At 47.4% G+C, this 26,839-nt stretch overlaps 1 protein-coding gene across 5 annotated transcripts in view; it reads left to right on the top strand.

Moving 5' to 3' along the window:
- GDPD5 (glycerophosphodiester phosphodiesterase domain containing 5) overlaps positions 1-26,839 on the top strand; it is a 165,304-nt gene that overhangs the window by 14,704 nt on the left and 123,761 nt on the right. Inside the window, exon 1 of one of the 5 annotated variants that reach the window (XM_048047967.2) lies at positions 20,416-20,743. The exons of the other annotated variants lie outside the window; for them this stretch is intronic. The gene's annotated coding sequence lies outside the window, so the exon portion shown is untranslated. Of the gene's footprint in view, positions 1-20,415; positions 20,744-26,839 lie in introns of those variants that run through there. 5 annotated transcript variants of the gene reach the window in all.

The raw sequence follows: 26,839 nt of genomic DNA, 5'->3' as shown, positions 1-26,839 counted from the left end.
TTTCCTCTTGCAATGGGCAAGATCTGCCATGGAGAGCTTGAAGGTGGTGGTTCCAGGCCACAGGAGGACTGGGATGGCACCAGCAGGGAGCGAGGTGACTTGGTGGAGATTCGTCTTGGTGATGGGCTGGGATGGATGGGCATGTAACACCCGCATGAAGGTGATGTGATGTGTCTGAAGGATGGGATTTCTGGGGGAGTGGTGAGTGCTGAGATGAAAGAGGGTCCAGAAAGTGCTGTTTGGGAGGCTGGACTCCATGCCTGGCTCCCAGGCTGAGAAGCTAGGCTTTGCTCTATTATTTTAAGCTCAGCACAATGGCACTCTTCCACAAGAGCAGCAATGCAGAGCCACTGGGGGACTACGACCACTAGAAATGCAGCAGCTCAGGTGGGATTAGAAAAGAGAATCTGCAACAGTTCTCCTCCTTCACCTTTCCTTCCTAACTGTCTTTGTCTAGTGCAACAGCCAAATGATGAGCACTTGTGGTTTCTGCCCAGCGATGGATGGTAAATCAATACCACAACTCCTTGCAGTGTTGGATGCGACCTGCCAAAAATAGCTGGGAGCTCTGTGGGGGCTGGCGCTTGGTGAAGGGCTCTGCTGTCTTCATCCCAAGCGTGCCCATGGGCTGAGTTCATGGAGCATCTCTGGAGCCAGTGGGGTGTGAAGGTGGTAATGGGAAGACCTTTCTGCTGCTGTGGCAGTGACCCAGGACTGTTTTGTCCTCTCCTGGGATGTTCACTGTGGTGTGTCTGCAGCTGGAAATGTTGTGTGAACATTGCTGCTTTTCATCCCAATGATTGAGTAGCTTTTGGTACCCTGAGGTAGGACCAGGAACGTAACGGTGGTCTTTGAACCCAGGAATCTCCCTGCAAAAGCAGCTAGCAGTGATTTGGAGGTGACTGTCCCAGTAACCATGGATCAGGTGGGGTGGGAGTGAAATCCCAGTCCTCTGGGTATCATTACAGGACCATGAGATATCTTTAGCTGCTTTATCCCTAGAGGCACCAGTCTGTGTGTGGTGCAGAAGTGTCTGAGAGTTGAGCTGGTCTCTGGGTTTAGAGAGGTGCTGAGGGTTGCTCCGTGAATTATTTGGGAGAACAGCAATAAGGAATGCGTTGGCTTCTTGTGTTCAGCAGGGAAGGTCACTTCCCCAATGTGTGGGATGCCACCAGAGCTGGTGAGCGTGGGAGACCTGCCTGGTGCCGGAGGCTTAACTTTCCACTGGTGTTCCCAGGCTGAGCTTCAGGTTGATGTTCAGCTGCAAAGCATCATTGCCATGGTCGTGGCTAGCTGGTCACACTGAACAGCCTCTCCAGTGGAGGTGGGACCAACAAGGAGGTTGCTTTCAATGCATGATTTGGTTTGTCCCCATACTCTTAGGGGGGAAAAATAAATCAGGCTAAACACGGGTCTTTTTAGGACAGCTCATGAGCTGCTACAAGGTAAAACACAGAATAAAGTGAATATTGTTTTAATCAGGACAGAGTTTGAGGCTGTTCCATACCCTTATCAACCTTGTCAGGTCCAATTTTTGCTTAGCGGGGCTGATAAACTGGTGAGCCTCCCGTGGCATAGCACAAGCTAATGGGCAGGTGGGGCTGCTGAGGAAGTATTCAGTCCCTAAAATACTTGGTCTAAATCTGCTCTGAGATGTCATCTTCCAAAGGGTTTCCTTGTGTCCTGAGTTTTTGCTGGCGAGTCGGTGACTGTGAGGGACAGCGGTGTGGTTTGTGCGTTGTTAGGTGTGGGGAGCTTTGTGAATTACTCAGACTTGTGGCTTTCTGGTAATATAGGAACTTGCATTGCTGGTATGGCAAGATCTTGACCTTTAATGGGATTGGCCGTCCCTTGCAGAGTGATGCAGGATGCTTTGCTTCTGCCAACCCCTGCTGAGCAAGCTCTTAGGTGCCCATACTTAGGTGCAAGTTCCTGTGAGCACTTGATGAGTAGTTGCAAAGTAACTTCCAGTCTCTTCCATAAAATGCAGCTGTGGTGGTTTAGTGGCCTTTACACATGGAGGGGAGAGCAAGGCAAGCTGCTTCCTGGAAAGATTTCTTGCTAGGTCCGACAGTGGTGCTTATTCAGGGTCATTTGGGACCAGTCTGGAGGCTGCCACTGGGTCAGTACTCAGCATGGCTTGGGCACGTGGGTCTGAAACTGCTTCTGACGTGGCATGGGATGTCCATCAGCTGGTGGCTTCGGAGCTCCACGTTATGCCCAGACATGTGCAGGCTGCCCAGGTAACTGTTCATACCTCGTTCCTTCTTGTTTTCCCCTGATTCTGCAGCACTTGGAGAAGGGACTCATGCCCTGCTGCCGGAAGGGCTTCGGTCTGCAAAGATGTCCATCTTCTCTTCCAAAATGCTCGTGAATCTGTTCGCAGAGCAAAGTCAGCTTACGGGCAAGTGGGATACCTAAACCTGGTGGCTGCTGAAAGCATGGTTAGACATCTCAGTGTCTCCTGCCTTGAGAGAACCACGTGTGCCACAAAGCTTCCCGTGCAGCACCTGGCCGAGCAGGGCTTCAGGAGATGCTGGTGAGCGTGCTGGTTTTGCTGACCCTGTTCCTGCCTGCTGGCTGCAGCAGTGACAGTGTTGAACTGCATCCAAGCTGTCACTCAGGGCAACAACTCTACAGCAAGTCACTGGCCTCCTGGTGCTGGTTTTGGCAACGGGGGAAGCTTGGCTTGGCTGCCTTTATTTATACAGCTCAAATGGATTCGTCACCCAATAGCTCGATCACTCGTAATTATAACGTCAAAGAAAATCACACCTCTTATTTCCTGCCTGCATACCTGTCTTCTTGCAGTTTACCTTTCTCTGTCCCTCCTGTTTGCTGATATTTTCATGCATCCTCTGCTTCAAAGGCTGTGGTGTTTCAATTTTATAATCACTTTTATTTTTGTGGGGCATGAAGGTCAACGCTGCTGTGGCTTTTGCCAGCTGTCCCCTCCTGGGTACTCTCTGTGCACTGTAGCACCACTAGGAAGGTTTTATTTTTTCTTAGAAGTAGTTAAAATTTAAACACGAAACGAAATGCGGAGGTGGGAGTCTTGGCTGATGGACCTAACTGGTGAAACTTATGTAGCAAAAAGGGCTTCAGCAATGCTCCCTCCTGCTTTTTACCTGCGGTGTTTACATTTTCCTCTTTAGCCCGTTGGCAGTGACTGTAAAACTCCCATTTATTGACGCTATGCATAGCACCGAGCTTGCTGCATCGATCTGGGTGCTTAAATAGCACAAAGATTTTTACCTTGCATCTGGACTGGAATAAACCCTCAGCAAACCCGGGTGCTAATTTTGGCACCACGCACCCCTCTGCTCCCTGCGCAGGGCAGCAAAGTCACAGGTACTTAACAGAGCGACCTCGGAGGAATCTTTATCTCGGTGGAAACAGATGGAGTTTGACTTGGTGTCAATCAGGAGCCTAGAATAACTTAATTTTAATGCAGAGGAAGCGTAAAGGTGCAGCGCTGCCACAGCCTGGATGCTGACAAGCAGGAATTAAGCTTGGAGAGCGGTGCCTGGTGTGCACGCTGATTATTTCCATGCTCGAGAAGCTTGGCCACCAGGAGGAAACTGCACTTGTCTCCATGCACAGGCCTCTGCTCGGGAAAGTGTTAAGCAGGGCATTGTAAAGCATCCTCTTGATTATAGCTTGGTGGTGGATCCCATACCTGAAGGTGTCTCTTGGAGAAGGGATTTCACACTAGAGTAGGGGTGAGGATTTAACAAGTAAGAGCTTTGAGTCCTTTTCTTCCCCATCTCTTGATGGTCACCTGTAACACTAGGCCACCTGTATATTTGGGAAAGAGCACAGACATGGAACAAATTTCATGTGGCTTACCTGCTTTTTGGTTTTTTCCTAAATAGTTTGGCACTCTCCTTGCTGGCAGGCCTTTTGGACAAGGAGGTGCTGGGGTGCTCAGCCAGCTGCATGCAGTGTCCCCTAAATTTCCCTTCTCTCCTTTTCAGTGCTTCAAGCACTGGAGTTAATCTTGTAGAAGGGTCTGACCTGGACTTTGCAGAGCGCTCTTATGTCCAGGGCTTCCAGCAGTCAGCAGTCTTCACAGGTCTCAGCTTTGTGCCATGATGAAGGTGCACAGCGCTTTGGGCCATGGGTAGTTGCAATCCATCCACTTGGCTCTGCCATGGCTCCAAAAAAGCTGTCTGGTGCTGTAGACCAAAGAACCTTCCAAAGGCAGCTTCTACGTTAGCTTTTCATTCTCTGGGGAGAGATGCAGGACCTTGGGAGTGCTGTGGGTCTCCTGGTAGGTTGAGGTTTCTATAACTCCAGGGCTACATAGTCAGCTCCTTAAATTGTTGAAGAGCTGCTGTGGTCGTTCCACAAGCCTCTGTGGGAAGGCTCAGCGTGGTCTCAGGATGGCTCACCTGACTTGTTGGGTAGATTTGCTCACCAGCTTTGTTTTAGTGGTTTGCTGAGGTCTCCAGCTACATCCATATGGCTAGCTAACTTAACAGCTGTGCAATGACCTGCCATCCCTCAAAATTGGAAAAACAAAACAAAAAAACAAAACTATGGAACTACCCTAGTGCTTGGAAGGGAAGGAGACAACAAGCTATAGCTCTCCTTTTTGCTAGCAAAGACTTATGTGAAGGACTGAGTGTTTGTCCTGGTCTGCAGCCTCTGGCATCACTTAGACACCAGAAAAACAGGAGTTTCAGAGCCTGTTGCCAAAGCTTTTATTTATCAGCTCTTTTCACTGAGCTGGGGATGGGATTGTTTGAATTCAGCCTCCCCTAGCTGGTGCAGCTCTGCTGTGCGCCCTTTTCCTCAGCCATCCCTGCTCTCCCTTACATGGGGGAGTAAATATCTCAATCAAGAGCCTTCTGGGGTGTCTCAGGGCAGGATATCTGATTGAGCAGTGATACACCAATACAGCTTTCAGCAGCACACGTGGATGCTTCTGCCTGTCTGTACGTGTGACTGTGGTGCTGAGCACGCCTTGGGTCTCTGCAGCCTGTGCCTGTTTGTTGGCCAGGTCAAAAGCTAGAGGGGGTGGAATAAAGGTAAGACTTCACCGTCACTACCATACATAGCTCTCTTAAATGCCCCTTAGTATATTGCAAATAACTTATTAACCCCCCTGTCTCTTGCCTCAGTGAGTTTGGGCCTCTCCTAAGCAATAATTAAAGTTTAACCTCAGCAGTCCTTGCTGATGTTTGCATTTTGCTTTGGAGGAAGGAAATGTGATCCTAATTGTTAGATCAAATGGCATCTGTACTTCCATTGAAAAAAGTAAATTTGTAGTGGGCTTAATGAAACCTAGAAAGATGTTCTGGATGGGGACAGAAAATGGACAAAAACTACGTGCCTTTCAAAAACTTTTGTCTCCCCAAGTTACTTCAAGACTTCCTCTTGTGCTTAATAGGGATTTTTTTTATCCTGCTAGCTTTCAGACAAGAAAATGGCCTCGGAAAGCAGATGTAAAGGTTGAATTGCATACTTCTGTTTTCATTTGGGTTGAAAGCATTCCTTAGAGACCAGTGCCTGCCTCTGCAGAGATGCTGATGAAGAGCTACAGATCAGAAAAAAGTGGTAAAAATTTCAGAAATTTGACTTTTTAAAACTTTGTAGGTCTCTCTAATTTGAGACCTGTGGATTGCTTGTGTGTATATGGGAGGCTGGTTGCTATAGCAGAACTCCAAAGGTCTTCCAGAAGGCACCTGTGCTTCAGAGCTCCTGGAGCGCTGGGTTTTGGAGAACCACATCCCTCGCAGGGCTGTCGCTCTGTGTTTGGGCTGGGTGTGTGGTGCAGGAGTAGCTTATAAACTATCTGCCTGTTGGTAACTGGGGTGAGGAGAGAGATCTGGCTGTGAGCCCCAGGACTTAAAGAGCAGCTTAATGTCAAGCCACGTGGGAGATTTCAATACCTTTTTCTAAAGGTGAGTGGTTTTGTTGCTCCTTTCATCCTTGGGGATAAAACCCACGTGTGCCAGAGCACCTTCCTCCTGTCCTGATGCATGTGAATCACCACGGGCAGCTGGATGGCAGCCACTGGTTTAAGAGAAAATGGAAGGAAATCAAGCAAAGGGCTGTGGAGGCAGAATTTTTGGTCCTGGGTCCTGGCTGAGTGCTGTATTTGGTCTCCAAGCACCGGTGAATGGCATGGCAAAACAGGGATTACCTAGGGGGGAATCTAGGAGGATGTGGTAATGTGGCTGATAGTTGTCTGAGGAAACAAACTGAAAGGAAATATGATTGTTTTCTAGCAGCTTTGTGTACTTTCAGTTTTAGGTTGAAATCCTCAAAAACTTGGGAAAACAAGAGGAAGGAATTTATCTTGACTTAGAGAAGATGATTTAAGCTTACCAGCAGGATCTCTTTCCATTGGTAGTGCTGTGCTGGGGCAGGGCTGTAGGACAATGCTGGAGATCTTGGGATCCGTTTGGACAAGGCTTTGTGCAAGGCTGACAAAACACCTATGCAGAGGTGGGAATTGAGTTGGGTGACATCTCGAGGGTCTTCCAAGCACTGTGCTTCAGACTTCTCCCTCTCCTGGATGCTGCCAAGACAGCCTACATAAAATCACTCAGCTTGTCCCTTGCCTGTGTCCTGTCCTCTGCTTGGTGAAAAGCTCATTTCCAGAGCGTCTATAGGAACTTGTAAGATCTTGCAGAGGAAGGAGTGGTGTCTGACCTGATATTGCAGCGGTAGTGTGGAATAACGCAGAGGGATTTGTAGGAAAAAGGTTAAAGATAGTGGGACATGCGAATGATTAGCAGATGTGTCCAGTTTCCTTTGGGGAGAGGTGCAAAACCGTGATGTTTTTAGCACTGAAAAAGCAGGTGGGGGAAAGTAATTGACCTTAAATGCTCCAAGAGCCTCCAAGCAAAGTCTAAATATGCCACTGCTTTGCTTCTGCCAGTCATCAGGGAACCTGATTTCTTTAATAATCAGTTAAAGATGTTAGTTCAGATGGGGATAACATAATTCAGTTGTGTACCATGACCTGTACTTTGCGGGGGCCAGGAGGGATCTTGCATAGTGAGCTCCTGGAGGCTGGGGTGGCACGGGGCAGAGAGCTGAGATCCAGCAGTGGGTTGTTACCGGTGTTAGTGGTGAAGGGCAGGGTGGCTTTGGTGGGATTAGCACTAAATGCTGTGCAGAGGAAAGTGCTTTGAGGCTTCAAATATTTTTTGAACTTCTCCTGTTTGAAGGAGAAGGTATACTAAGGCTTTTGAGGCAGTGTCGGCAAAAAAAAAAAAGTGTGGTTATTGCATGATTGTTGTGTGCTAATAGGATTTAATTTCTGTGAAGCTTTTGATGAGAAATAAAACTACCTCAAAGGACCCACAGGTATTTTGGGAAGGCTTAAGTGGAATAAAATCCAGCTGTGATCATGTTACAGCAGGGAGACTTGGAATTAACCGAGAGGGGAAGCAATGAATTTTACCATTGCTAAATGGAATGTGCACGGCCACACTTCTCCTGCTTATGCAAGCATCCTTGGGGGCCTTCCATGCTGGAAAGAGGGATATGATGCCCTCAACCCTGCTGGATGAAAGGGGAAAAGGGGGAATGTGTATGCATCTACGAAGAGCTGTGTTGGGTCTGTAGGCTTGCCCGTGGAAGCTGAAAAGACTGCAGGTGCCCTGGAAACCTGGGCTGGATTTGAATTTGTGACCTGTGGGTGAGCTGCTGCATTTTGCTGCCACTTTCTTGTGCTGTGAGGACTCGTGGGAGCTCTCAAGAAGTGCAATAAACGTGTGGTCCCATTGTCCTTTGGCCTGTTTCACTGGGGGAGGCAGAATAAGGAGTCGGTCTCAGCCTTGGTGAAATTGGGGGGAAGGGCAATGTGGAAGGCTTCCTTCCTGGGGAAAAGGGCTGGTAACGCCACCTGGAAAAATCAAACAAAGCTGCTTCTCTTCCCTTCTGGCTCAGAGCAGGCAGGCAACATCAAGGTGGTGCTAAGCCTTCCCAAAGCATAGAGGGTTTTCCTTTTGTTTTTCTTTCTCTTTTTTTGAGAGGTGGGGTTTGGGGATTGGTTCACATGGCTTTTGGTTAAATCTCTCAAACAATGTTGTTTCCTCTTCCTTGGAGCAATTGTTCCCTGTGCAGCTGACTCTTTTCATTCCTCTTCCTCTCCATCGTGGGAAGCGCTCTGATGATATATGGGCTCAGCTTCAGCCTCTGGTTTGCTTTTCTTGCTCCTGCTCAGGTCGCTCTTATTCTTGTGTAATTTCTGTCTGGATCCCCATCACAGGGTCCACGAAACCAGCTGTTTTAGTGCTGATGGAGAGAACTGGCAGGCCTCTGAAGCTGTTGTTTATCAGAGCAGCTTACATGGGCTGTAGATATGGGACTGCAAAGACTAACATTCCTCATGGTAGCACTCAATTTCTTCCCTCAAGGTGTTGTAGCCTTTTCTCTGGAGCACTGCTTTCTTCCTTAAGGAAAATCTGGTCTTTTTGTGACCAGTCTGTTCTTAAAGCTTTTCAAGTGCACTCACTTTGGGGGAATATTCTTGTGTTCTGTGGTCTTCTAAATTTTTATTTTCAATTTAACTGTTATTTTGGCATCTGCAATGCCTGAGAATCCCTTGCTTCCTTCTCTCAAGCCTTGCATCCTCTCTTCTTGGACCACACCAAGGTACTCAGAGGAGGAGAGGCCAAACTAGGCAGTGGGTCTTGAGCACCTATTTGCCACATGGCTAAATGGAGATGGATGCCTACCTCTTTTTGGTGCAGGGGAAGAAGAGCATAGTGGAGATGGTGTTTATCTCGGACCAGCCAGGTCTGAGATAATAACCTGATGAGACACTAAAGCCAGGAGAAGCCTTATTTCTGAGCTATCTCAGTCCCCTGTGCCATCCACTATACCAAAGCTAGTAGACTTGCCTTGAATATTACTTGTAAGACTGGATTTGTTCTCCACAAGCATTTTCAAAGACAAGCTGTCACAAATCAAGCCTCGACAGAGCAGCATGAGGAAAGATGCTCATCAATTCACCAAGCCTTCACCATGGGTGCATGGGTTGGAGCTGAGCAATTTGTGGAGTGCTGTATGCAGAAATGATAAGCCCTTGGATGCTGCAGGCTTAAGGACATAAGTAACCACCTGATTATGCAGTTATTTAAGTATGACCTACTTCTTTTTTTGAAAATATTCTCTAGACTCCACGGCAGAGCAGATAAATGCTGAAAAGACCTGGCAATTCTTATCAGAAGAGCTTCCTGCAGGGAGCTGTTGGTGATTTATGCTGTGGAGGAAGAGGAAAGGTGGCTGGTGTGAATGTTTCATGATAGGCTTTGTCTTGCTTCACTCATGGAGTGAGCTAGGAAAGGCAGCAGCAAACTCTGGGCTTTGCCCACTCCTGTTAGGTGGAAATCACGTGCTCTAATTAAACAACAGCAGTTCTTGATAATGTTTTAAGGGATTATATCATGCTTTAGTGGGATGGGGCATGCAGCCAGAGCACATTCATCCTGTTGATAAGGCCAACGCCCACTGTAAACACTGTTGTTAACAGTCTGAGCCTGTGTGAGATGCTCTAATGGAAAGCTGTAATTTGAGAATAGGCAAGGAGCTCAGAGAAAACCCTTGGTGGATATTTAAAACCTTGCCTACAAAACTTGTTCCCTTGGGTGATGATGACCAGTACCTTCTTGCATAGAGTATGCCGTTATTTTTTATGGACAGAAACGAACTTAACCCTTTCAGCTTCAACTTGTATGTGATGAAACGATGTAGTTGGGTTTCAATGGCTCTCTTGGTATCCAAGGTCTGTCCTGGGGTTCTGGGATGGTGCTGGTCTGTCCTTTGTGCTCAGATTTTTGGATCAGGATCCCTTGACCTTGTGCAATCCCTAGCTTGCTTTCTGCTCTCATTCCTCAGTTTGCAGAGCAACAATAAAATGCTACAGCTACAAGACACGTTCTGGCAAGTTGATGTATAAACACTTTTTCTGGCAAATGGGAGCCTTGGGGTTGGAATTTAGCAGGAAGAAGAAACTGAAAAGCAAGAGCATGTCTGCACTTCCCTGCTTAAAAATAAATTCCTCGTGTAGAGGAGGAGAGGGTGTTGTCTCCCTGGAGTACAAAGCTGATGAGCATCTGAAAACTTTCCACTTGGCAGAACCAGATACGAAGTTATCTGGTGGGGTGGGATGGAAACTCAAATGGCTGCTGTCCATCCTGTGGCTGAAATGCTTCAGCAATGACTCGTCCCTTCCACAGGGCAGGGAAAGTGCATGGAGGTGATTTAGTTCAGATCTGCTGCAGAAACTTGTCTTCATGGGATTCATCATAGCCATAATGATGGCTTTGGATAGAAGCTTCTCTTGGAAAGCTCAAATTTTGTGTTGACTTGAACTGGGGGCTTTCTGTAGTGGAGGCTTGCGTAGCTGGATTGTTCTGCAGGAGTGTGATCCTCTAAGGAAAACATTTCATACAGTAATGTGGGGAATGAGGCCAATTTTTTTTCTGGAATTTGTTTGTATCTAGCTTGGATCTGACAATAGATTTCCATTCCAGAACATGTGAGGTCTGTAATAGAGCTGTAACAAATAATCAGCCAAATCTGAGAATTTAACACCTTATTCTGCGTCTAGTACTGTCCAGTGGGTAGATCTGAAATCCAGAAATTGCCCCAGAGCAGATGTCTTGCCCACAGAAATATTGGTCTAAATCTGCAGAAGCTGTAGGAATACTGATGAGAAATCTGACACTTGCTCAGGCCAAGGTGGATTTTTCTTTTTATTTTGTTTGCCTAACTGGCCATGGGTACTATGATGTGCCAGATGACTGCCTTCCCACACATGCAGGAATGGAGACTGGTGTTCTAAAGAACTGAAATTGGTGCAGATTCTCACTTTGGCCTCTCCTCTGGACTGTTAGTAATTCATCTTATTCTTTCTCTCCATTTAATCTATGCTCTTCTTTAAAAAAAAAAAAAAAAAAACCCCAAACCTTTTCCTGGCCTTATCAAGGCATATGGAGATTAGGAATTGCAGGCAATCCTCTGAGATTATTGCCTGAGAATTGCTTGGAAATGTTTGCTGACTTGACAGATAAGTCCCTGAAACAGTGCAGCCTAAGCTGTAGTTTAGCATCTGCCCTTGCCCTATCAGTCACTGAAGGCTATACCTGCATCTGCAGTGGTCAAAAGCCAGATGTATTTTTAGACAATGTTTAAATAGACATCGTCAGAACTGTTTAATGCTGTCTCATGGGGACAAGAGTGATTGCACAGAGGACTGTTCTCTTGTACTGAGAGCTCATTTGGGCATTGCGGTAACACAGGGGGCATGCTGGTGCAGTTCCTGTCACTTTACCCCAGAGATGCTGAGCAATGCAGTTAGCTCAGGTTGTGTACACGCTATTGGGAGGACTGAGTTTATCTAGGCTCTTCTGATCTGTTGTGTAAACTGAAAATAAAAAAAAAAATAATCACAAAGTGAGGAGCTATTAGGAGGTAGACAAATTTACCATTTCCTGCATAAAATTCACAAAATCCCAGAGAGGTTGAGGCTGTGGGCACCCCCAGGTGAGTTGCTCCCACCCTGCTCCAGCAGGGCCACCCCGAGCAGGGGGCCCAGCCCCACGTCCAGGCGGCTGCTGGAGATCCCCAAGGAGGAGCCCCCAGCCCCTCTCTGGGCAGCCTGTGCCAGGGCTCCGGCACCTGCCCAGCCCAGCAGTGCTTCCTGAGGGGCAGAGGGCACCTCCTGGGCTCCAGGCTGGGCCCGGGGCCTCTGGGCCTGGCCCTGGGCACCCCTGAGCAGAGCCTGGCTCCGGCCTCTACACAGCTCCCTGCAGACCCCAGCAGCCATGGGGGTGCTCCCCACAGAATCATTAAGGTTGGAAAAGCCCTCCAAGATCACCTGGTCCAACCACCCCCTCAACCACCAATGTTACCCACCAAATCATGTCCCTAAGCACCACGTCCAACCTTGCCTTGAACACCCCCAGGGACGGGGACTCCACTACCTCCCTGGGCAACCCATCCCAATGCCTGACCGCTCTTGCTGAGCAGAAATGTCTCCTCATTTCCAGCCTGAACCTCCCCTGGCACAACTTGAGGCCGTTCCCTCTGGTCCTGTCACTGGTTACCTGTGAGCAGAGGCCGACCCCCAGCTCCCCACCCCTCCCTTTCAGGCAGTTGCAGAGAGCAATAAGGCCTGCCCTGAGCCTCCTCTTCTCCAGCCCAAACCCCCCCAGGTCCCTCAGCCGCTCCTCACAGGACTTGTGTCCCAGGCCCTTCCCCAGCTTCGGAGCCCTTCTCTGGACACGCTCCAGGGCCTCGATGTCCTTCTGGTAGTGAGGGGTCCAAAACTGAACACAGTACACAGAAATAGCCTAATGCAGTGTGTTTTCCCTTTAGCAGAGGTCCAAACACCAAAATGTTGACCTGGTGCCTGCCAGGCCGGAGAAGCTGGGGCTCAAAACACTTCTTGGTTGATTCATTCTGGGAGGTGGGCTGAGATACCCCGTTCCTTCCTACTGGGAGGTGATAATTTATTTTCTGTGATATCCCTTGCTGGAGGGCAGAAGTTTAGAGAGAAGTCCTGTAGAGACCATCTCAGGTACTTTTCCATACAGCTCTGCTTGTGTGCAAGTTTATCCAGAAGTGTCAAGTAAGTCTTCAAGACGGGCTCCTGTGTAATCTGCAGCAACCCTGAGATTGCTGGAGCCTGTTTTGAATCAGAAATGCTCCACAGATACAGCTGTAGTAGTGTTTTTCTGAAGTGCTGATCTACTTCCTTCCTTTCCAATTCCTCAAAAGAAAACAAGTCAGTTGATTTAGGCGCTGGAATACACTGCTGACTCTGCACGAGTTGTTTGCTCTTCTGATGTCCTTTTTTCTTAGCTGAATTACTCCAGAGTTTGGGCCACAGGGAAGGTACTTCTGGAAAGTCCTCAATGCAAAGCTGATGCAGAGGGAGAGTTGATGCTTAAAGACATTGTCATCAGATATGCTTTTCCATGCTTGTTGCTTGGAGACCTCCTGTATTAGCTGTCTAATAATTTAAAGCTGTGTTTTAATGTCTTTTTTTTTTTTAAACTGTAGGCCTTGGTGGAGTGTTTTTTATGAGTATATCCCCTTGGAAATCTATAAACTTGGTCTTAGCAGTGTCCTGTGCCAAAGAGTTTTGCAGGTGGGCTGCTTCGTGACCATCACTCCTGGCGTCAGATCTGCTACGCTTGGTGGAACCATGCTTCAAAGAGCCCAGCACTCGCTTTGCCTCCTGGGGGGAGCTTTGGACTCCTGTACACAGCTGTATTTGTATGGTTCAGCCCTCGGACAGACCTTGTGCAAAGGCACCAGCCTTAGCTTGGAGCTGCAGAACGCCAGGGAGGACCTTTGCCTCCTGAACCTTGGGACAGGGACCCAGAATGGTGTGGACAGGGCAGGTCCATGCTCCTGCTGCAAGGATGGATCAGCTCCCGTTCATCCTGACCTTGGCAGTCCAAATCACCCCTTTAATCCCTATACTTATTTAAAATTGTTGTCAGAGTGTGTCTGAGCGGAGATTAGAGGCGGATGAATGAGGCTGCCTGCACAAGTGTGGAGAGAAAATGCAAGTTTCTCCAGAGCTGAAAATTAGTCTGAAATTCTTTTATGATTATTACTATTATTTTAAGTTTTCTGTTCTGAACTAAGTACTAGAGAGCTGCCCTTTGTGCATCAAGGGCTGTGGTGCAAAGGGATACCTAATGCAAAGGCTCCTTCATCGCTAAGCAAAGCCATCCCAGCTATCTGCTTGCCTCTTGCGTTGCACTGGGTGCCTTTGAGGTGACAGCCGTGGCATGGCCCAGCTGTCTGCGTTGCTCTGGCTGATCTGCACTAATGCACTGTTTGTTCGAGTCAAGCCTGTTTTGCTAATAATAGGCAGCTTTGTGGGAGATAAGCACCAGACTGACCTTATCTGTGCCCGTCACGTTTGGCCTGAGGGAGCGTATTAGCTTGTGTTTCACGCTGTGATGTATGTGAGGGGAAATTAGGAGGAAAATACAGTTTTTTGAACTATTGGAGGAGCCTTTGGAAGGGAAGGGTGGATTAAATAAAGGTATGGACAGTGGGGCTGCAAGCAACAATGAATGTGGCTTGTGCTGTTACAAGTCTCATCCCATGTGGCTTTCCCACCCCTTTAGTATGGGTGGCAGTGGTTTGGCACGTGCAGCCTGGTCCCTGTGTCTCCTTGGACCTCATGGGGGGGAAAACTAATCTGTGCCTTGGGGCCACAACCAAACATCTTATCTTCTAGGCTGCTGTAGGGTGCAGGAGTCCTGTTTGTTTAGGTAGGAACAGGCTGCTGGTCCTGCATGCATCTCTACAGTGGTCCCTGTGAGATGAGCAGGAGTCCTGGTGTTGCAGGGGTGGATGGATGGAGGTACAGAAACAATTTTCTCACGTAGCATGAGAGGATTGCACATACATAAATAACCACACACAAAATTGGTGCTTGGAAGCGCTGTACATAGGTACTTCTTTCTCCCTTTTTGGGGAAAGAACTGGTGGTCAGCATCCAGCACCCGTACATCTAAAAGCAAGTCCCCAGAACCAGCAGCTGGTGTCGAATTCTTACGAACATCAGCTCGCTCCATTTATTTCAAGTTGTCTGCTCATTTATGTGCTTATAGTTCAAAGGCAGTGTGGGAATCCTGACTCTGCTTCGTGTGATCTTTCAGCGTTCGTGCCTTCTGGATATGGATTTAGCACAAAATGGGGCTTTTCAGATGTCTTAGAAGGGGCCTACAGAAATACTGGGAGGAAAGCTAATGTGAAGGAAAAATTTCTGGGAGATGGAAGAGTGTTTGCTTCTGCTTTTCCTTTGGTGCAAAGGCTCAGAGTATGTTCGTCTGCTGAGCTGTGTGTTGGTTTTATTAACTAGCAGTCAGGCATCTCCTGGGCTGGTGGGATCGACTCTTCCTCTCCCAGGCATTTGGACACAAAAAATGCTTGGGAAGACTACAGCAAAGAAATGTTAATGAATATTCATCAGGGCTGCTTATAACTGCTTTATTCCTAGTGCACTTGCACTCCTGTTATCTTGTTATGCCTTTATATTTTTGGCTGGAGCTGCAGAAGGTCACAGTGACACGTATTAAGATGCCAGCCGTTGTCTGTCTCTGGTGGCACAGTGGCAGTCCTTGCTGGCCATTGCCTAGCGAGTCCTTTGTTGCTAAAAACCACTGTCACAGCAGTGGGGACTCTGTGCCAGAGGATATTTTGGTGGTGTTTAAGGATCTTGCTGTGGTACTTGTGAGTTAATCACTGGCCTCTGTGGATGCTATGGGCTGGTGTTGGTCCAGGGGTGCCAAGTATTAATCAGTCTTCCTCAAGGTGCGTGCTTGGATGCTTGGGCTGACACAATTGTGTCCTGCTCTGTTCTTTGTGGCGGAAGCTCTCAGCATTGAGGAGCTTTATTTCTGGGAATGGAAATGGTGGGGGTAGAGCTAGGGTGCAAAGTAAAGGTGGGTGCAATGCTTAATGCCATCTGCGGCCCCAAACTGGGAGGCTGGTGGGAAGAGGCTGCACTTGCTTGGCAAGAGGTGGCACGTGTGTGACCGTGCCGTGCAGCTGACCAGCTCCCCAGAGCACCAGCTGGGCTCTAAATGCCTGACGTCAAGTTATGGGTCAGGCAAGGGCACTGTTTACATCCTGTAATTAACATCTGTGCAGTTAATCACCGGGACTGGCAGACCCGGAGACGCTGGATTGGAGTTGCACTCTCCATTGCAGTTGGATCCCTGTCCCAGAGATGACAGGAAGCTAATAACAAAAATGTGTCAGCTTGGACCGTCTGCGAATTCATCCTCCTACCCTTTCCAGCATGAGTTTGCAGTGTATAAATCAACCCCTCTTTATGAATCAGTGCTTTGACTTCAATTTCTTCCTCCTCTTTTGGAAGGAAAGTTTTTCTTTTAACACGTGAACCTGTGGGGCAGATTCAATAAGACTTGGCAAAGGCAGAGCCTTGAACACAGCATTTTTGTGCGAGCTGATGCATTGGAGCTGCTTGTGGGAAGCCAGGTGGAGACCTTGGTGGGTAGCACAACCACCTCTTTGACTCGTGGAGACTTGAGTATCTTAATTACTGTTCAGCGTAACTGAAAATCTAATATTTGGTGGATAACTGTGTTCTGAAATATGCTAATAGCTTGCTGGAGCGATTAGCCTTGCAAAGCAGGAAATGTGTGTGATGTATTGATTTTTCTTTCCTTCCCCTTCCCCCCGTCTCTTGGTGAATGCCATTCTCGTTAAGGCAAGGAGGAAAATAAAGACAATCAGTTGGTTTTCCTTGGTTTAATGCCAGTTTCAGAGGATGCAATTTCCGCCCCTCACAAAAGGATGGAGACAGCCGTAGGAAGCCAGGAAATGGGGAGGGTGACCTGAGGTCTCCTCTCCCGGTGTGTCCACTGCAGAAGGTGGACTTGAGATTTCCCTGGGATCCCTCAATCCCGTGTGAAACCCTGGCATGATTAAATGCAACCAGCTACTCTCTTAGCAGCTGATCTGTCTTTTCTGCTGTGACAATGACTTTTCTACAAAGGTTTAAACCCTATTTTGTATGACTTGCTTGCTCCTTTTGATCGATCGGTATTAACTTGCCTTGGAGGTGAAGAGAAATTCATATGCTCTCTCATCTCGCTCTAAGCTGTGTATAAAGAAGGATTTAATTCTGCATCTAAAAAGGCTCCGTAGAGGTGGTAAGGAACAAAATATAGCTTTCCTAGCAGATACAGATGTGACCTTCTCCTTGTTAAAAACTGGGGTGGTTGAGACTTTAAAAACAGCCGGGGCTGTAAGAGTAGAGATGCCATTAATTAACATTTATCCAAATATGCTGGGGAGCTGGCTTACATGGTCATCTCTCTAAAAACATTAGAGAAGGGCTGATGTATCTTTTGCTTCCCACAGTGGTGAGGAAGAAGAAAATTCTGGTCCAGAAGCTGTGCAGTGGGACAGTTTTGAAACCATTTAAGTCCTGCTCCATGGGTGAGCTCCAGGGAAAGGGAGGACGTGACTCTCCCTGCTGAAAATAGAACAGAGCACCTCTAGTATGGGTTGGTGATGGTTTATGGTGGTGTTTTTGGGATGTGGCCCCAAAGACAGCCCATGTGCATTAGCCCACCTGCATTAGCAAAGGCTCTCTGGAAAAGGCCAGGACAGGTTCTCAGTTCCTTCTTGGAGAAGTGGGAGGATGGCTGAGAATCTGATTATTTCTGTGTTGGATTGCTGGAAGACAGATGGGGTGATATTAAGCCAGTGTCCAGCCCTTTGGGACAGATTGGGACGAGCTCTTAGCTCAGATTTTCACCACCTACCCCTCCTCTGTTGAATTTGGTGTGTGGTTGTGGGCACTTTCTGAAATTCTCAGTCTGAGGTCTACAGAAGCCTGAGAATTTCTGCCTTCATTAAAAACTGTGAGCCTTCAGTTTTGGAGAAGAGCTTAAAAAAGAATAGAGCAGAGTGACCCAAGCCATCAACTCTGCTTCGTTCAGCAAGTGGCACAGCCTGAACGTGTGATTTCCTGCACACACAAAAAAAATCGCTGTGCCTCTCTTAGAGGAACATTTTGCCGTGTTCCTCAAAGGACGAAGAAGAATGAGGAGCAGGATCTGAGCGAACTCAGGTTCGTCTGCCTCACTGCTGGTTTCAAATGGACGTGCTGTTGTGTCTTAGCTAAAAAGTAGCTGCTATTGTTACCAGGCAAAAAAAAAAACAACAGAACTTTAAGGTACACTTCTGCCACTCTGCGTTAAGTAAAACTAAACAGATGAGAGCTTTCTTCCTCTTGGTTTGAATAGAAGTGCTGTTGGTAGACAAGGCAGGGTGCTTACAGCAGGACGTGGGAGGAAGGCAACACAAATTTAAACATTTCTTGCACATCCCAGGTGATGGTCTCAGTCCTGGGACTGTTGGCTGGTTTTAGTGAGAAGGATGAAGTGCTTTGCTTAACATCCCAGCTCCTTCTTCTGTAGGGTGGGAGAGGGAGATCTTTGTAAGCCACATCCCACAAAGGTGGAGAAAGCTGTTCTGCTTGGTGCGCTGAACTGAAATGCAGGCACACTTCCATGTCTGCCCTGACTGCAGCCCTGCAGAAAGGGCATGGGAAGGCAAATTACCCAAGTGGTGTTTGAATGCCCCAGTCCCTTGGGAAGAGGCCAGAGAAATGATCAGTCATCTTGAAAGTAGTGCATAAGGTGTCTGCATAGCTGGTGATGAGCAGGATGCCAAAACCTCTGCCTGCTGGAGGGTTACTTGGATGCCTGGGTGGCCAGAAGTACCCCAAATACAGCCTGATTCTCTTTTATTTAAATACCATAATTACATTGGAGGTGCTTCTAGTGCCTGAGGTAGTGGCATCGCAGTAATGAGGTGTGAGAGCTCTTAGGACTGTGGAGATTGACCTGCTGTCCTTCAGGATAAAAACAATCCTTCCTTAATCAACACTGACAAACAGCCTCTTTAAATTGGAACTATCTGATTCCTGGTAAATTGTGTTTTTCCTCTGTTTTCCTCCAACACAGTCCCAGAATGGTCTTTAAAGCTGAACTACATCTGTCTGTCCAACTCCTCCTGTGAAGCCGATAATCCTTCTCTACTTTATGTCCCTTCACCCCCAGATATCTGTGTGTGCATAAGCAGAGTCAACAAATCTGACTTGCCACCGCAGGGCTCTGTGGCTGTTTCAATCATAAACCCAGCTCAGCTCTCGGTTCTCTCTCTCTTAGCTGCATGGCTGTCTTTCCACGTAATAAATTGCCAGCATTTATTGGTCTTCTGACATATAGGCTTCCCGAGGGAAAGGAAGCAGGGAGGTTGAACAAAGCCTTCTCTATAATTGGAGTTTGCAGGAGGCTTTGGACAGAAATGGCAACTGCTGGCCAGTACAGCTAGGGTTTTATGGATCTCCCTATAACGGCGCTTATGCTAACCATAAGACTTGAGAGATGGTGAATAATATACCTTAGGCTGCATTAAGAGCTTAATGTGTATAATATATGATAGTATTTGCAGGAACTGACGAGAAACCAGTGTTTGCTGGACGCTTGCGTCTCCTGCTGGGGTGTGGGATGGGCAGTGCTGCCCATCTCTTGAAATTTGCCAGGTAACTTCCACCCTCTGTGGGCACCGTGCGCCTTTATACTGGGTTTGGAAATGGGCTGAGACTTGGAGCTACTTGAAAACTGCTGCTCTCAGTGTTGCTCTGCTTGTCCTGATTTCTTTTCAACTGGCTGCAATAAGCTGGGAACATCCAGTAACATCTACCTGATTTTTTTTTTTGGCACCTAGCACCACATGCTGTGCAAGGTGTCCTGCAAATGCCAGCTGCGTCCTGTGCCCTGGATGAAGCAAGAGGTGACTAAAATGAGCTGGATCTTTGATGTAAGAGGGATAGCTCTCGCTTCTTGGTTGCGTTTATTTTGCATCACCTTGTTCTGAGACAGTTTGCTGCCTTAATGAAAATATTTTGCAATGACACGTCTCTGACTCATGGAACCCAAGCCAATGGCTAACCCTATCAATGCATATCCGTGTGAGATAAGGTGAATTTCTTCCTCTGAAAGGCTTTCTCCTACAGAAAGGAGCGTGGGATAGCTATCCTCCCAAGGTTCTCATGACCCTCCAAAACAGGCTGGTCTGTTTTTGCAAGTACATGAGAAAAGTAATACTCATCTCAGGAGGATGGTAGGGTGAATCTTGTCTGAATGCTACTGGTTCTGCTTCACCTTTGGCTGCAGTTTGGTGGCTCTCAGGTAGATAATCCAGCACGAAGATCTGGTTTGAGAGCCTCAGCTTGTGTAATAAATGTGAAACTTCCTTCAGTGGAAGCGTTCCTGTGTGAAACTATCTGTGTTCCTCCTCCCTGGAATTTTTCTGGCATCTCTGGCCTGTTGCATGAGGCGAGTGGATGACTTTTGTGGATTCTGGGAAGGCTTTGCTATCCATGGGTGTTTGGTTGGGGTTGTAGTCAAGCCAACATGTCCATCACCTCAGTGGCTGTGTCCTTCTCCTCTTGGAGGTTGGTTTGGGGAGAGGCGTTATGAAGGCACCTGACCCCTCTCATTTACCTGGAGGACACTGCCCTTCCTCATCCCTGAAGCAGAGCTAAGGCAAGCACTAGCAAAAGAGTTGGAGGAAATAGTGCAGGCATAAAAGATGAGGCCAGGCCCTGCAGTGACCTCTGTCCATCCTGACTTCATCGACCGCTGGACCAGGCGGTTGTGATCTCAGTGCCCAGGCAGAAGGACAATTCCCCTGCTTTGCAAGGGGCTGGCACGGAGCAGCCTGCGTCTGGAAGAGGCATCGCTGCAGCAGTTTTGGCAGGGCTCCTGCTCGTCTCTCGTGCTTGCAGAGCAGCAATAGCAGCTGCCTCTCCAGCAAGGAGGGAGAAGTAGGTCAGAATTTGCATTCTTTGCCCGGCTTCTCGGCATAACATGCACACTTTTTTCCAGGTCCTCTTTTTTAAACGAGCTGTTCCTGTATGTGCGTGTTCCTTGGGCTGCCCTGAATCAGAGGGTGAAGACATAAATTCAGATGTATAATTGTGCTTTAATGCCTGTCTGCCCTCTGAGAGCACTTCTGGGAACCTCCTCAGACTCAAAGGCTGATCCCAGCATGTAAAATCTGAAATGATTGCCTGGAGCAGTGTCTTCATTTTGGTGGTTGTGTTTTTTTTGGTCAGGATTTAAACCTTCTCCTGTAGGTTTTGTTTTGCATGACAAGAGCAAGTAATTGGGATGAAATCATCCGTGCTGCAAACGTGATGGTGAGATTTCTTTCCAGCACTTCTCTGTGGGCTCTGGTGGTGGCTTGCATGGTCCTGGTGGGGGAGAAGAGAGGGAGATGGAGCACAGCAGGCTTGAGGCAACCAGAGCAGCACCCGAACACTGCTGAAGGGCTGCAGGACACTTGAAGGGTTTCGTTGTGATTTTCCTCACTGCAAGAGAAAGCTTTGATGCTCCTGAAATGCAGGTGTGTCAGATGAGGTCTGGTGCGAGGGGATGTCTTGTGGAGGGTGGGACAGGAAGGTGGGATTAGTTGGTGGGCTGCATGGGGGCACCATCCTTGTGTGAACCTGCAGGCTTTAAGGTCCGAAGTGTCACAATTCGTCTTTCTTTTTATCCCTTCTCTTAGTCCAGAGATTTGCAGAAACTGGCTGTGCTCTCTCTGAGCTGCTGCTCGTAGCATGGTGACAATTTGTCTTGTAGTTTTAGGGACAGGGGCATCTCGTTAGGATTTCTAGCTCTCATTGCTCTTTCTCGTCCCCAGTTCAAAACCAGCCTGTGTTTCCTGGGTGATTCAGCATCTCTGTCGGGTGTTTCAGTAATCTGACTAAAAGAGGAATGCAACAAAACTTCCTGAAATTGGGTGCCCAGATAGGTGGCTTTTTGTAGGGGAGGGTTTCAACCCGTAGTTTCAGCATGTGATGGAAAGAAAAACCTGCTGCACAATTCCGGTCTGTCTTCCACGGTGTTAGGTGACTTTTTGCTGAGGGTTTTTGTGGTTAGGTGCTCTAGAGGCCTGCTTGCCTTTTTTCTTTCTGCCAGTGTGAACTATAAAGCGAATTGCTGTGTGGTCTGAAGACAAGCATGTGGGTAAAAGTGATAGAAAGAAACTACATTAAAGCAATGTGATCCTTGTTTCAAAGGACTTTCAGTTTATTTTTTGAGCAGGGTCAACACTTCACTGATCTTTTGCCCTTTTTTTTTTTTGTAGTAGCATGTGCATGCATCTAGCCAGAAGTGACTCATTTTCTTTTTCCAAGGAAGCTTCGGGGTGGTTTATCAGGCATATCCGCTTTGCTCTAGTGAAATTGCAACCCGAACGCATTTAAGGCCTGTGTAAAGAGCAGGCAGTGTCACGCTTATTCCTGTTTGTGGCTCCTCTGCTAATGTTTATCTGCCCCCAAAGTCTCAGCAGCGTTGAGTTCTCTGTGCAGGAATGACCTTTTGGGAGCTGAAGTCTTCCCCATCCTGCTCTGCTGCTTGATCTCCCTCCTTGGGGCTTTGCGTGCTCAAACACTGGTAATAGGAAGGCTGCTTAAAAGTAAATATAAAATGGTCTGAGTCTTTTTTTAAAGCACTGGAAGAATATAATTTGAGAGTAGGTTTGGGGATTGAGATAATTGCAATGGAAGCATCTCCTGATATTTTGTTCTTGTACCTGCCATCCAGCCTGCTGCTCGCATTTATCCATGTGGATGTCCTATTGTTCCCGTCAGGTACTAGATTTTTAATTGTGCTGTCTTCTCTTAAAAGCCTCGTGTCTACATGCTGAGAACCGTGTTTCAGTGTTGTGCAACACGTGGGTGTATAAAAGATCATCTGGGGAGAAGAGGTGTTGCAAAAAGACACTGTTGTCTTTCTGCTTGAATATACCCCTGAGATGAAATGTACCCTGTGTGTGCGCACAAATCTGGCTAATCCTCCCCACCCAGGGCGCTCAACTGTCACTGTTTATACGGACTTTTAAGGTAACCTGGTTTCATGGCTGTAATACACTTTGTCTGTCATGTATTCCTGTTCACAGCAAGCAAAGGGGAAATTGTGTGCTGCTTTTGCCACTGTGGGATGTGGCTTCAGGCCCTGGATGATGCTGCAGTCACACGAGTGCTGTGACAGCCTTACAACTTGTTGCCCAACATCTCTGTCACTATAAAGCTTTTTCTGCTCTGTGTTGTTGCCTCTCACCTTCCTTCCACCTCCAGGTATGGAGAATTTCCAAGACTGACAAGGTTTAAAAAATATATATAAAATCATATATAATGTTTCCAAGTGCAAGGTCCTACACCTGGGCTGGGGCAACCCCAGGCCAAGCTCTAGGCTGGGCAGAGAATGGCTGGAGAGCAGCCTTGAGGAGACGGACTGGGGGGTGGTGGGGGGTGAGAAGCTGGACTCTGCTGTGGGGCCAGGCTGAGAGAGCTGGGGGTGGTGGGCCTGGGGAAGAGAAGGCCCCGGGGAGAGCTGCCAGCGGCCTGCCAGGGCCTGCAGGGGGGGCAGGGAAGCTGGGGAGGGACTCTTTGTCAGGGCTGGGGGGACAGGACGAGGGGCACCGGCTGGAGCCTGGCAGGGGGGAGGCTCAGGGGAGGCGTTGGGAAGAAATTCTTCCCTCTGAGGGCGCTGAGGCCCTGGCCCAGGCTGCCCAGAGGAGCTGGGGGTGCCCCAGCCCTGGCGGTGCCCAAGGCCAGGCTGGATGGGGGCACCCTGTGCTGTGAGGACGTGTCCCTGCCCATGGGATGATCTTTAAGATCCCATCCAACTCAAACGTTTCTGTGATTCTATGATTCTGCTGCCTGTGGGACCTGATTTCAGCAAGAAATTGTTGATTAGCTTTGTCTTTCTTGTGCAACCTCCTTTCATAAGGAGTAAGATGATGAATGGATGCCAGTTCTGCTTCTAGTAGGCAATAACTGCAGCTGGAAATACTTTTCAGCTAATAAACTGCATTATAACTTATGACAGGCTTGAGTTTTTGCTTTAATACAAAGATGGAGTCTATCTTGAATACAGCTTATGGCTTCTAATGTGAAAATATGAAGTCAGTAGTGCGAGACTGCCCTGGAGAATATTTGCTCTGTAAAGCTGCTGACAACTGTGTTTGGAAATGCAGTGCTTCAGCCTCCTTGGGAAGGAGTGTTTGTAACAAAGCATGAGCACGCAGTAAAAAAAACACCCTGTGAATCTCAAACTTCTTGCCAGGAAAATTGACTGTCCTCTTAAAAGCTCTCTTTCTTGTTGCTTCTGCTCTGCCTGTGATTGGTGTTTTTTTCTAGATCTGCTGGAGCTGATCCTGTACCTGCTTTTTCTTCCTGTATTGGTGGTCAGCTTTAGAAGGTTGTTTTTATTTTGGGATAAAACAGATGATCCAGTTGGCCCTGCAGCCTTTAGCAGTGATACCCAACAGGCTTAAAATCTCTGTGTACCACCTGCTGAACTCTCTTGGAAAAAAAAAAAACAGGCTTGTTCTGATGCTTAGAAGGTCATCTCATCACGTGTGGCTGGTTCCTAGAGTGCAGGGAAAGTCTAGGGCTACTGAGCAAGTTTCTTATGAAACCTGCCACAGAATAGGGTAAACCCAAGATGTTAATAGCTGGCGGTAAGAAATGACTTGTAGTGTGCTAACTGTCTCAGTGTCCTTTTGGGGTAGGGTGGGGCTGTAAAGGAAGTTGGCAACCCTGCTTGGATCTCCCTGGTGCTTCTGAGCATGCCAGACCCTCCTCCTTCTAGGGTTTTGTTTCAATCCTTTCCCCTTGATAGCTTGAGTAGGAGAAGAAACAGGGAAAACCTATGTACTGGTGGGTCCAAGCTGTTTCTGCAACAGCAAAGATTGTGACAAGGATGAGATTGTGCTCTTATACTCTCTGGCTCTAATGAAAAACCAAGTGATTTGCTGTGTGTGTTCTCTGATCTCCCCAGTGTGCTCTGCTCCTTCCTCCAGTGACTCCCACAGATCCTGGTAGGGGGTTAGAGCTGATGCTCTGGGGGGTGTCACTGTTGCATGTTTTGCTCATCCTAAGTTAATGTTGGAAGCAGGAGAAAGCACTGAAGACCAGGGATATTGGCCTTTGTAAGATGAGTATTTGTAGCCTCTTAGCTCCCTCCTTGTAAAACCTCATAAAAATATCTATTCATCTATATCAAATCCCCAAATCTCCATTCTTCTCTCTGTCTTGACAGCAAAGAACTAAGGTGCTGTGTATAATACCCTCAAGATTTTCTGTAAGACTTTCACTGGCCTGCCTCAGGATGGATGTTTTGAGGTGTCATTTGCTCCGTAGAAGAGGTCTCTTGGGACAGATAAGGCAAGCTGGTGGGAGTTTAGTTGTGATAACAGTAAGTGAAGCATTTCCATCTTTCTCCAACAAGCTTGGGAGATCCCAGTACTTATTCTTTATTGTGTCTAGCTCCTGAAGTCTCTGAACAAGAGACCAGGAAGCTGGGACGCGCTTGTGAAAGCTGGTGGCACAGTGCTGGGGTTCCTCAGCTGGGAGTCATCTCAATGTTTTTGGTCTCGCTACAGAAGAAAGCAAACCCCTTTCCCTGTATGAAGGGTTATCTGGAATATGGTATGTTCCCCTCCATCCTACCTGCCTAAATAGGGTAATGCGAGCTTAGTGGCACAACCGCTCTATTTTTTTCCTATCTAAAAGCCATGCGGCCTTATATTTTGGAAAATTCTCTATAGATAAAGGTAGAGACAATGGTTTGTGTTGGCTGTGGACCACGTGGAGCTCTTTGCAGCCATGTCTAAACTGTCAGTGGGATTATCTTCTGCCACGTGGCTGAAGTGTTTCTGACAAGACTGAACTTAGAAAGTCATAGAAAGTGATTTCCAAGACTATGAAAAACTTATTGAAGCCGAATAAGGAGGAACTTGTGTTAGGGAAAGGTACTTCCCTTACTGAGCATCCCATTGCCAAAGAATGTCTGGCTCTACCCCTTTCTACTATTTTCTGTGACATGTTTGTGTCTGTGGTTATTTCCTTGTGTTTTGTGGCCAAGTACCAGGGTTGGGCTTGTCAAACTTGCAGATCCGTTATAGTAAATAGCCTGGGTTTTCAGCTGCAAGTTTGAATAATGACAGCTTTGACATCTCGGCTTAGATGAGAGAAAACCTATGGGCTTCAGGATGCTCTGTTTAAAATGCCTACTTTGAGCCGAAAGAGAAGATTTGAGAGAAGTCACACTTACATTCCTGTAAAAGCTGAGCCACCTGTTGCGGAGAGAGGACTTGTGAGCTTGGGTGTGCTGAGCAAGCTGCATATGCTGGGTTCAAACCTGTGGGCTGAGCAAATGATGGGTGGCAAAGATTTCTCCAGCAAAGGGAACAAAACCTTATTAAGCTGTGAAAAGAAACACTAACAGCCCGACGAAAGACAGAGCTAGACGAGACGCGGAGCTGCCTCCATGTTTTCACTTGAGAGGGATGCTGTGAAGCCAAACAGATTGAGGACCAAAGTGTAGGTGGTGTGTGAAGATGATGCTTGCATAATGTCCCAGGAATAGAAACAGGTGTGTGATGCTCTGCTTTCCTCCCTGCTGCTGGAAGCAGGTGGTATCAGCTGTTTACAAAAAAAAAATAATAAAGTTTTAACAGGCTTCAGTCAATACTCAAAAGAACAAAAAAGGAAGAAATGTGGAATTGTCGGGGGCTTGGCAGAAGATTGAACAACAACTCCATTACAAAATACATTATATTTAAGTTAAAATTTACCATGTATTACTAATTATTGGGGCAGAGTGTTTTCTACCCCAGTGAAAATGTTGTCAGCCTTGCTTAAATAGTGCTGAGGAAGACACAAGGTGTAAGGGGTTAGGGCTTTAAGTCCCACAGCCTATTCAATAGCTTGCAATTGCTATGCTGCTATAGAGAAATGGATATTCTTGGAAAGCAGCACAATCCAAACCCCCAACTTTCTGGAATATGCGAAATTGCTTAGAAAGCTAAAAGTTAATAGCAAGGATTTAAAGAGAAGACAGTGATTTACAGTGATTTGGCCAACATTATTAGCTTGAGGGGTTTATGCTGGAAAAAAGTTTCCATCCTGACCAGACTCTTTTGGAGTCTGTTGTTGGCTGCAAACCTCAGACTGTTTTAAAACTTGGTTAGGAACTTTGTTTCTCTAATGGAAACATCCATTGAGAAAGAGAAGAAAGAGGGGGAAGCACTCAATTTTTCTAACTCCTCTTTCCAAGTTGCTTCTGAGTACGGTGTGAGTAGTGGTCATTTTTTCCCCGGTCACTGGGTTGTTCTCTCCATATCCAGGAGGTAGACACCAAAACTTCTCCCTGCAACCCTTCTTCCTGTATGGAAGCTGCTGCTGGAGACCTGAGACTGGTGAAATAGCTGCTTGGCAGCTGGC

This window comes from Anser cygnoides, chromosome 1 (assembly GCF_040182565.1).
Source record: "Anser cygnoides isolate HZ-2024a breed goose chromosome 1, Taihu_goose_T2T_genome, whole genome shotgun sequence".
Classification (NCBI taxonomy): domain Eukaryota; kingdom Metazoa; phylum Chordata; class Aves; order Anseriformes; family Anatidae; genus Anser; species Anser cygnoides.
The sequence above is the reverse complement of the archived record's forward strand: the minus strand, read 5'-3'. Positions and strand labels throughout refer to the sequence as shown.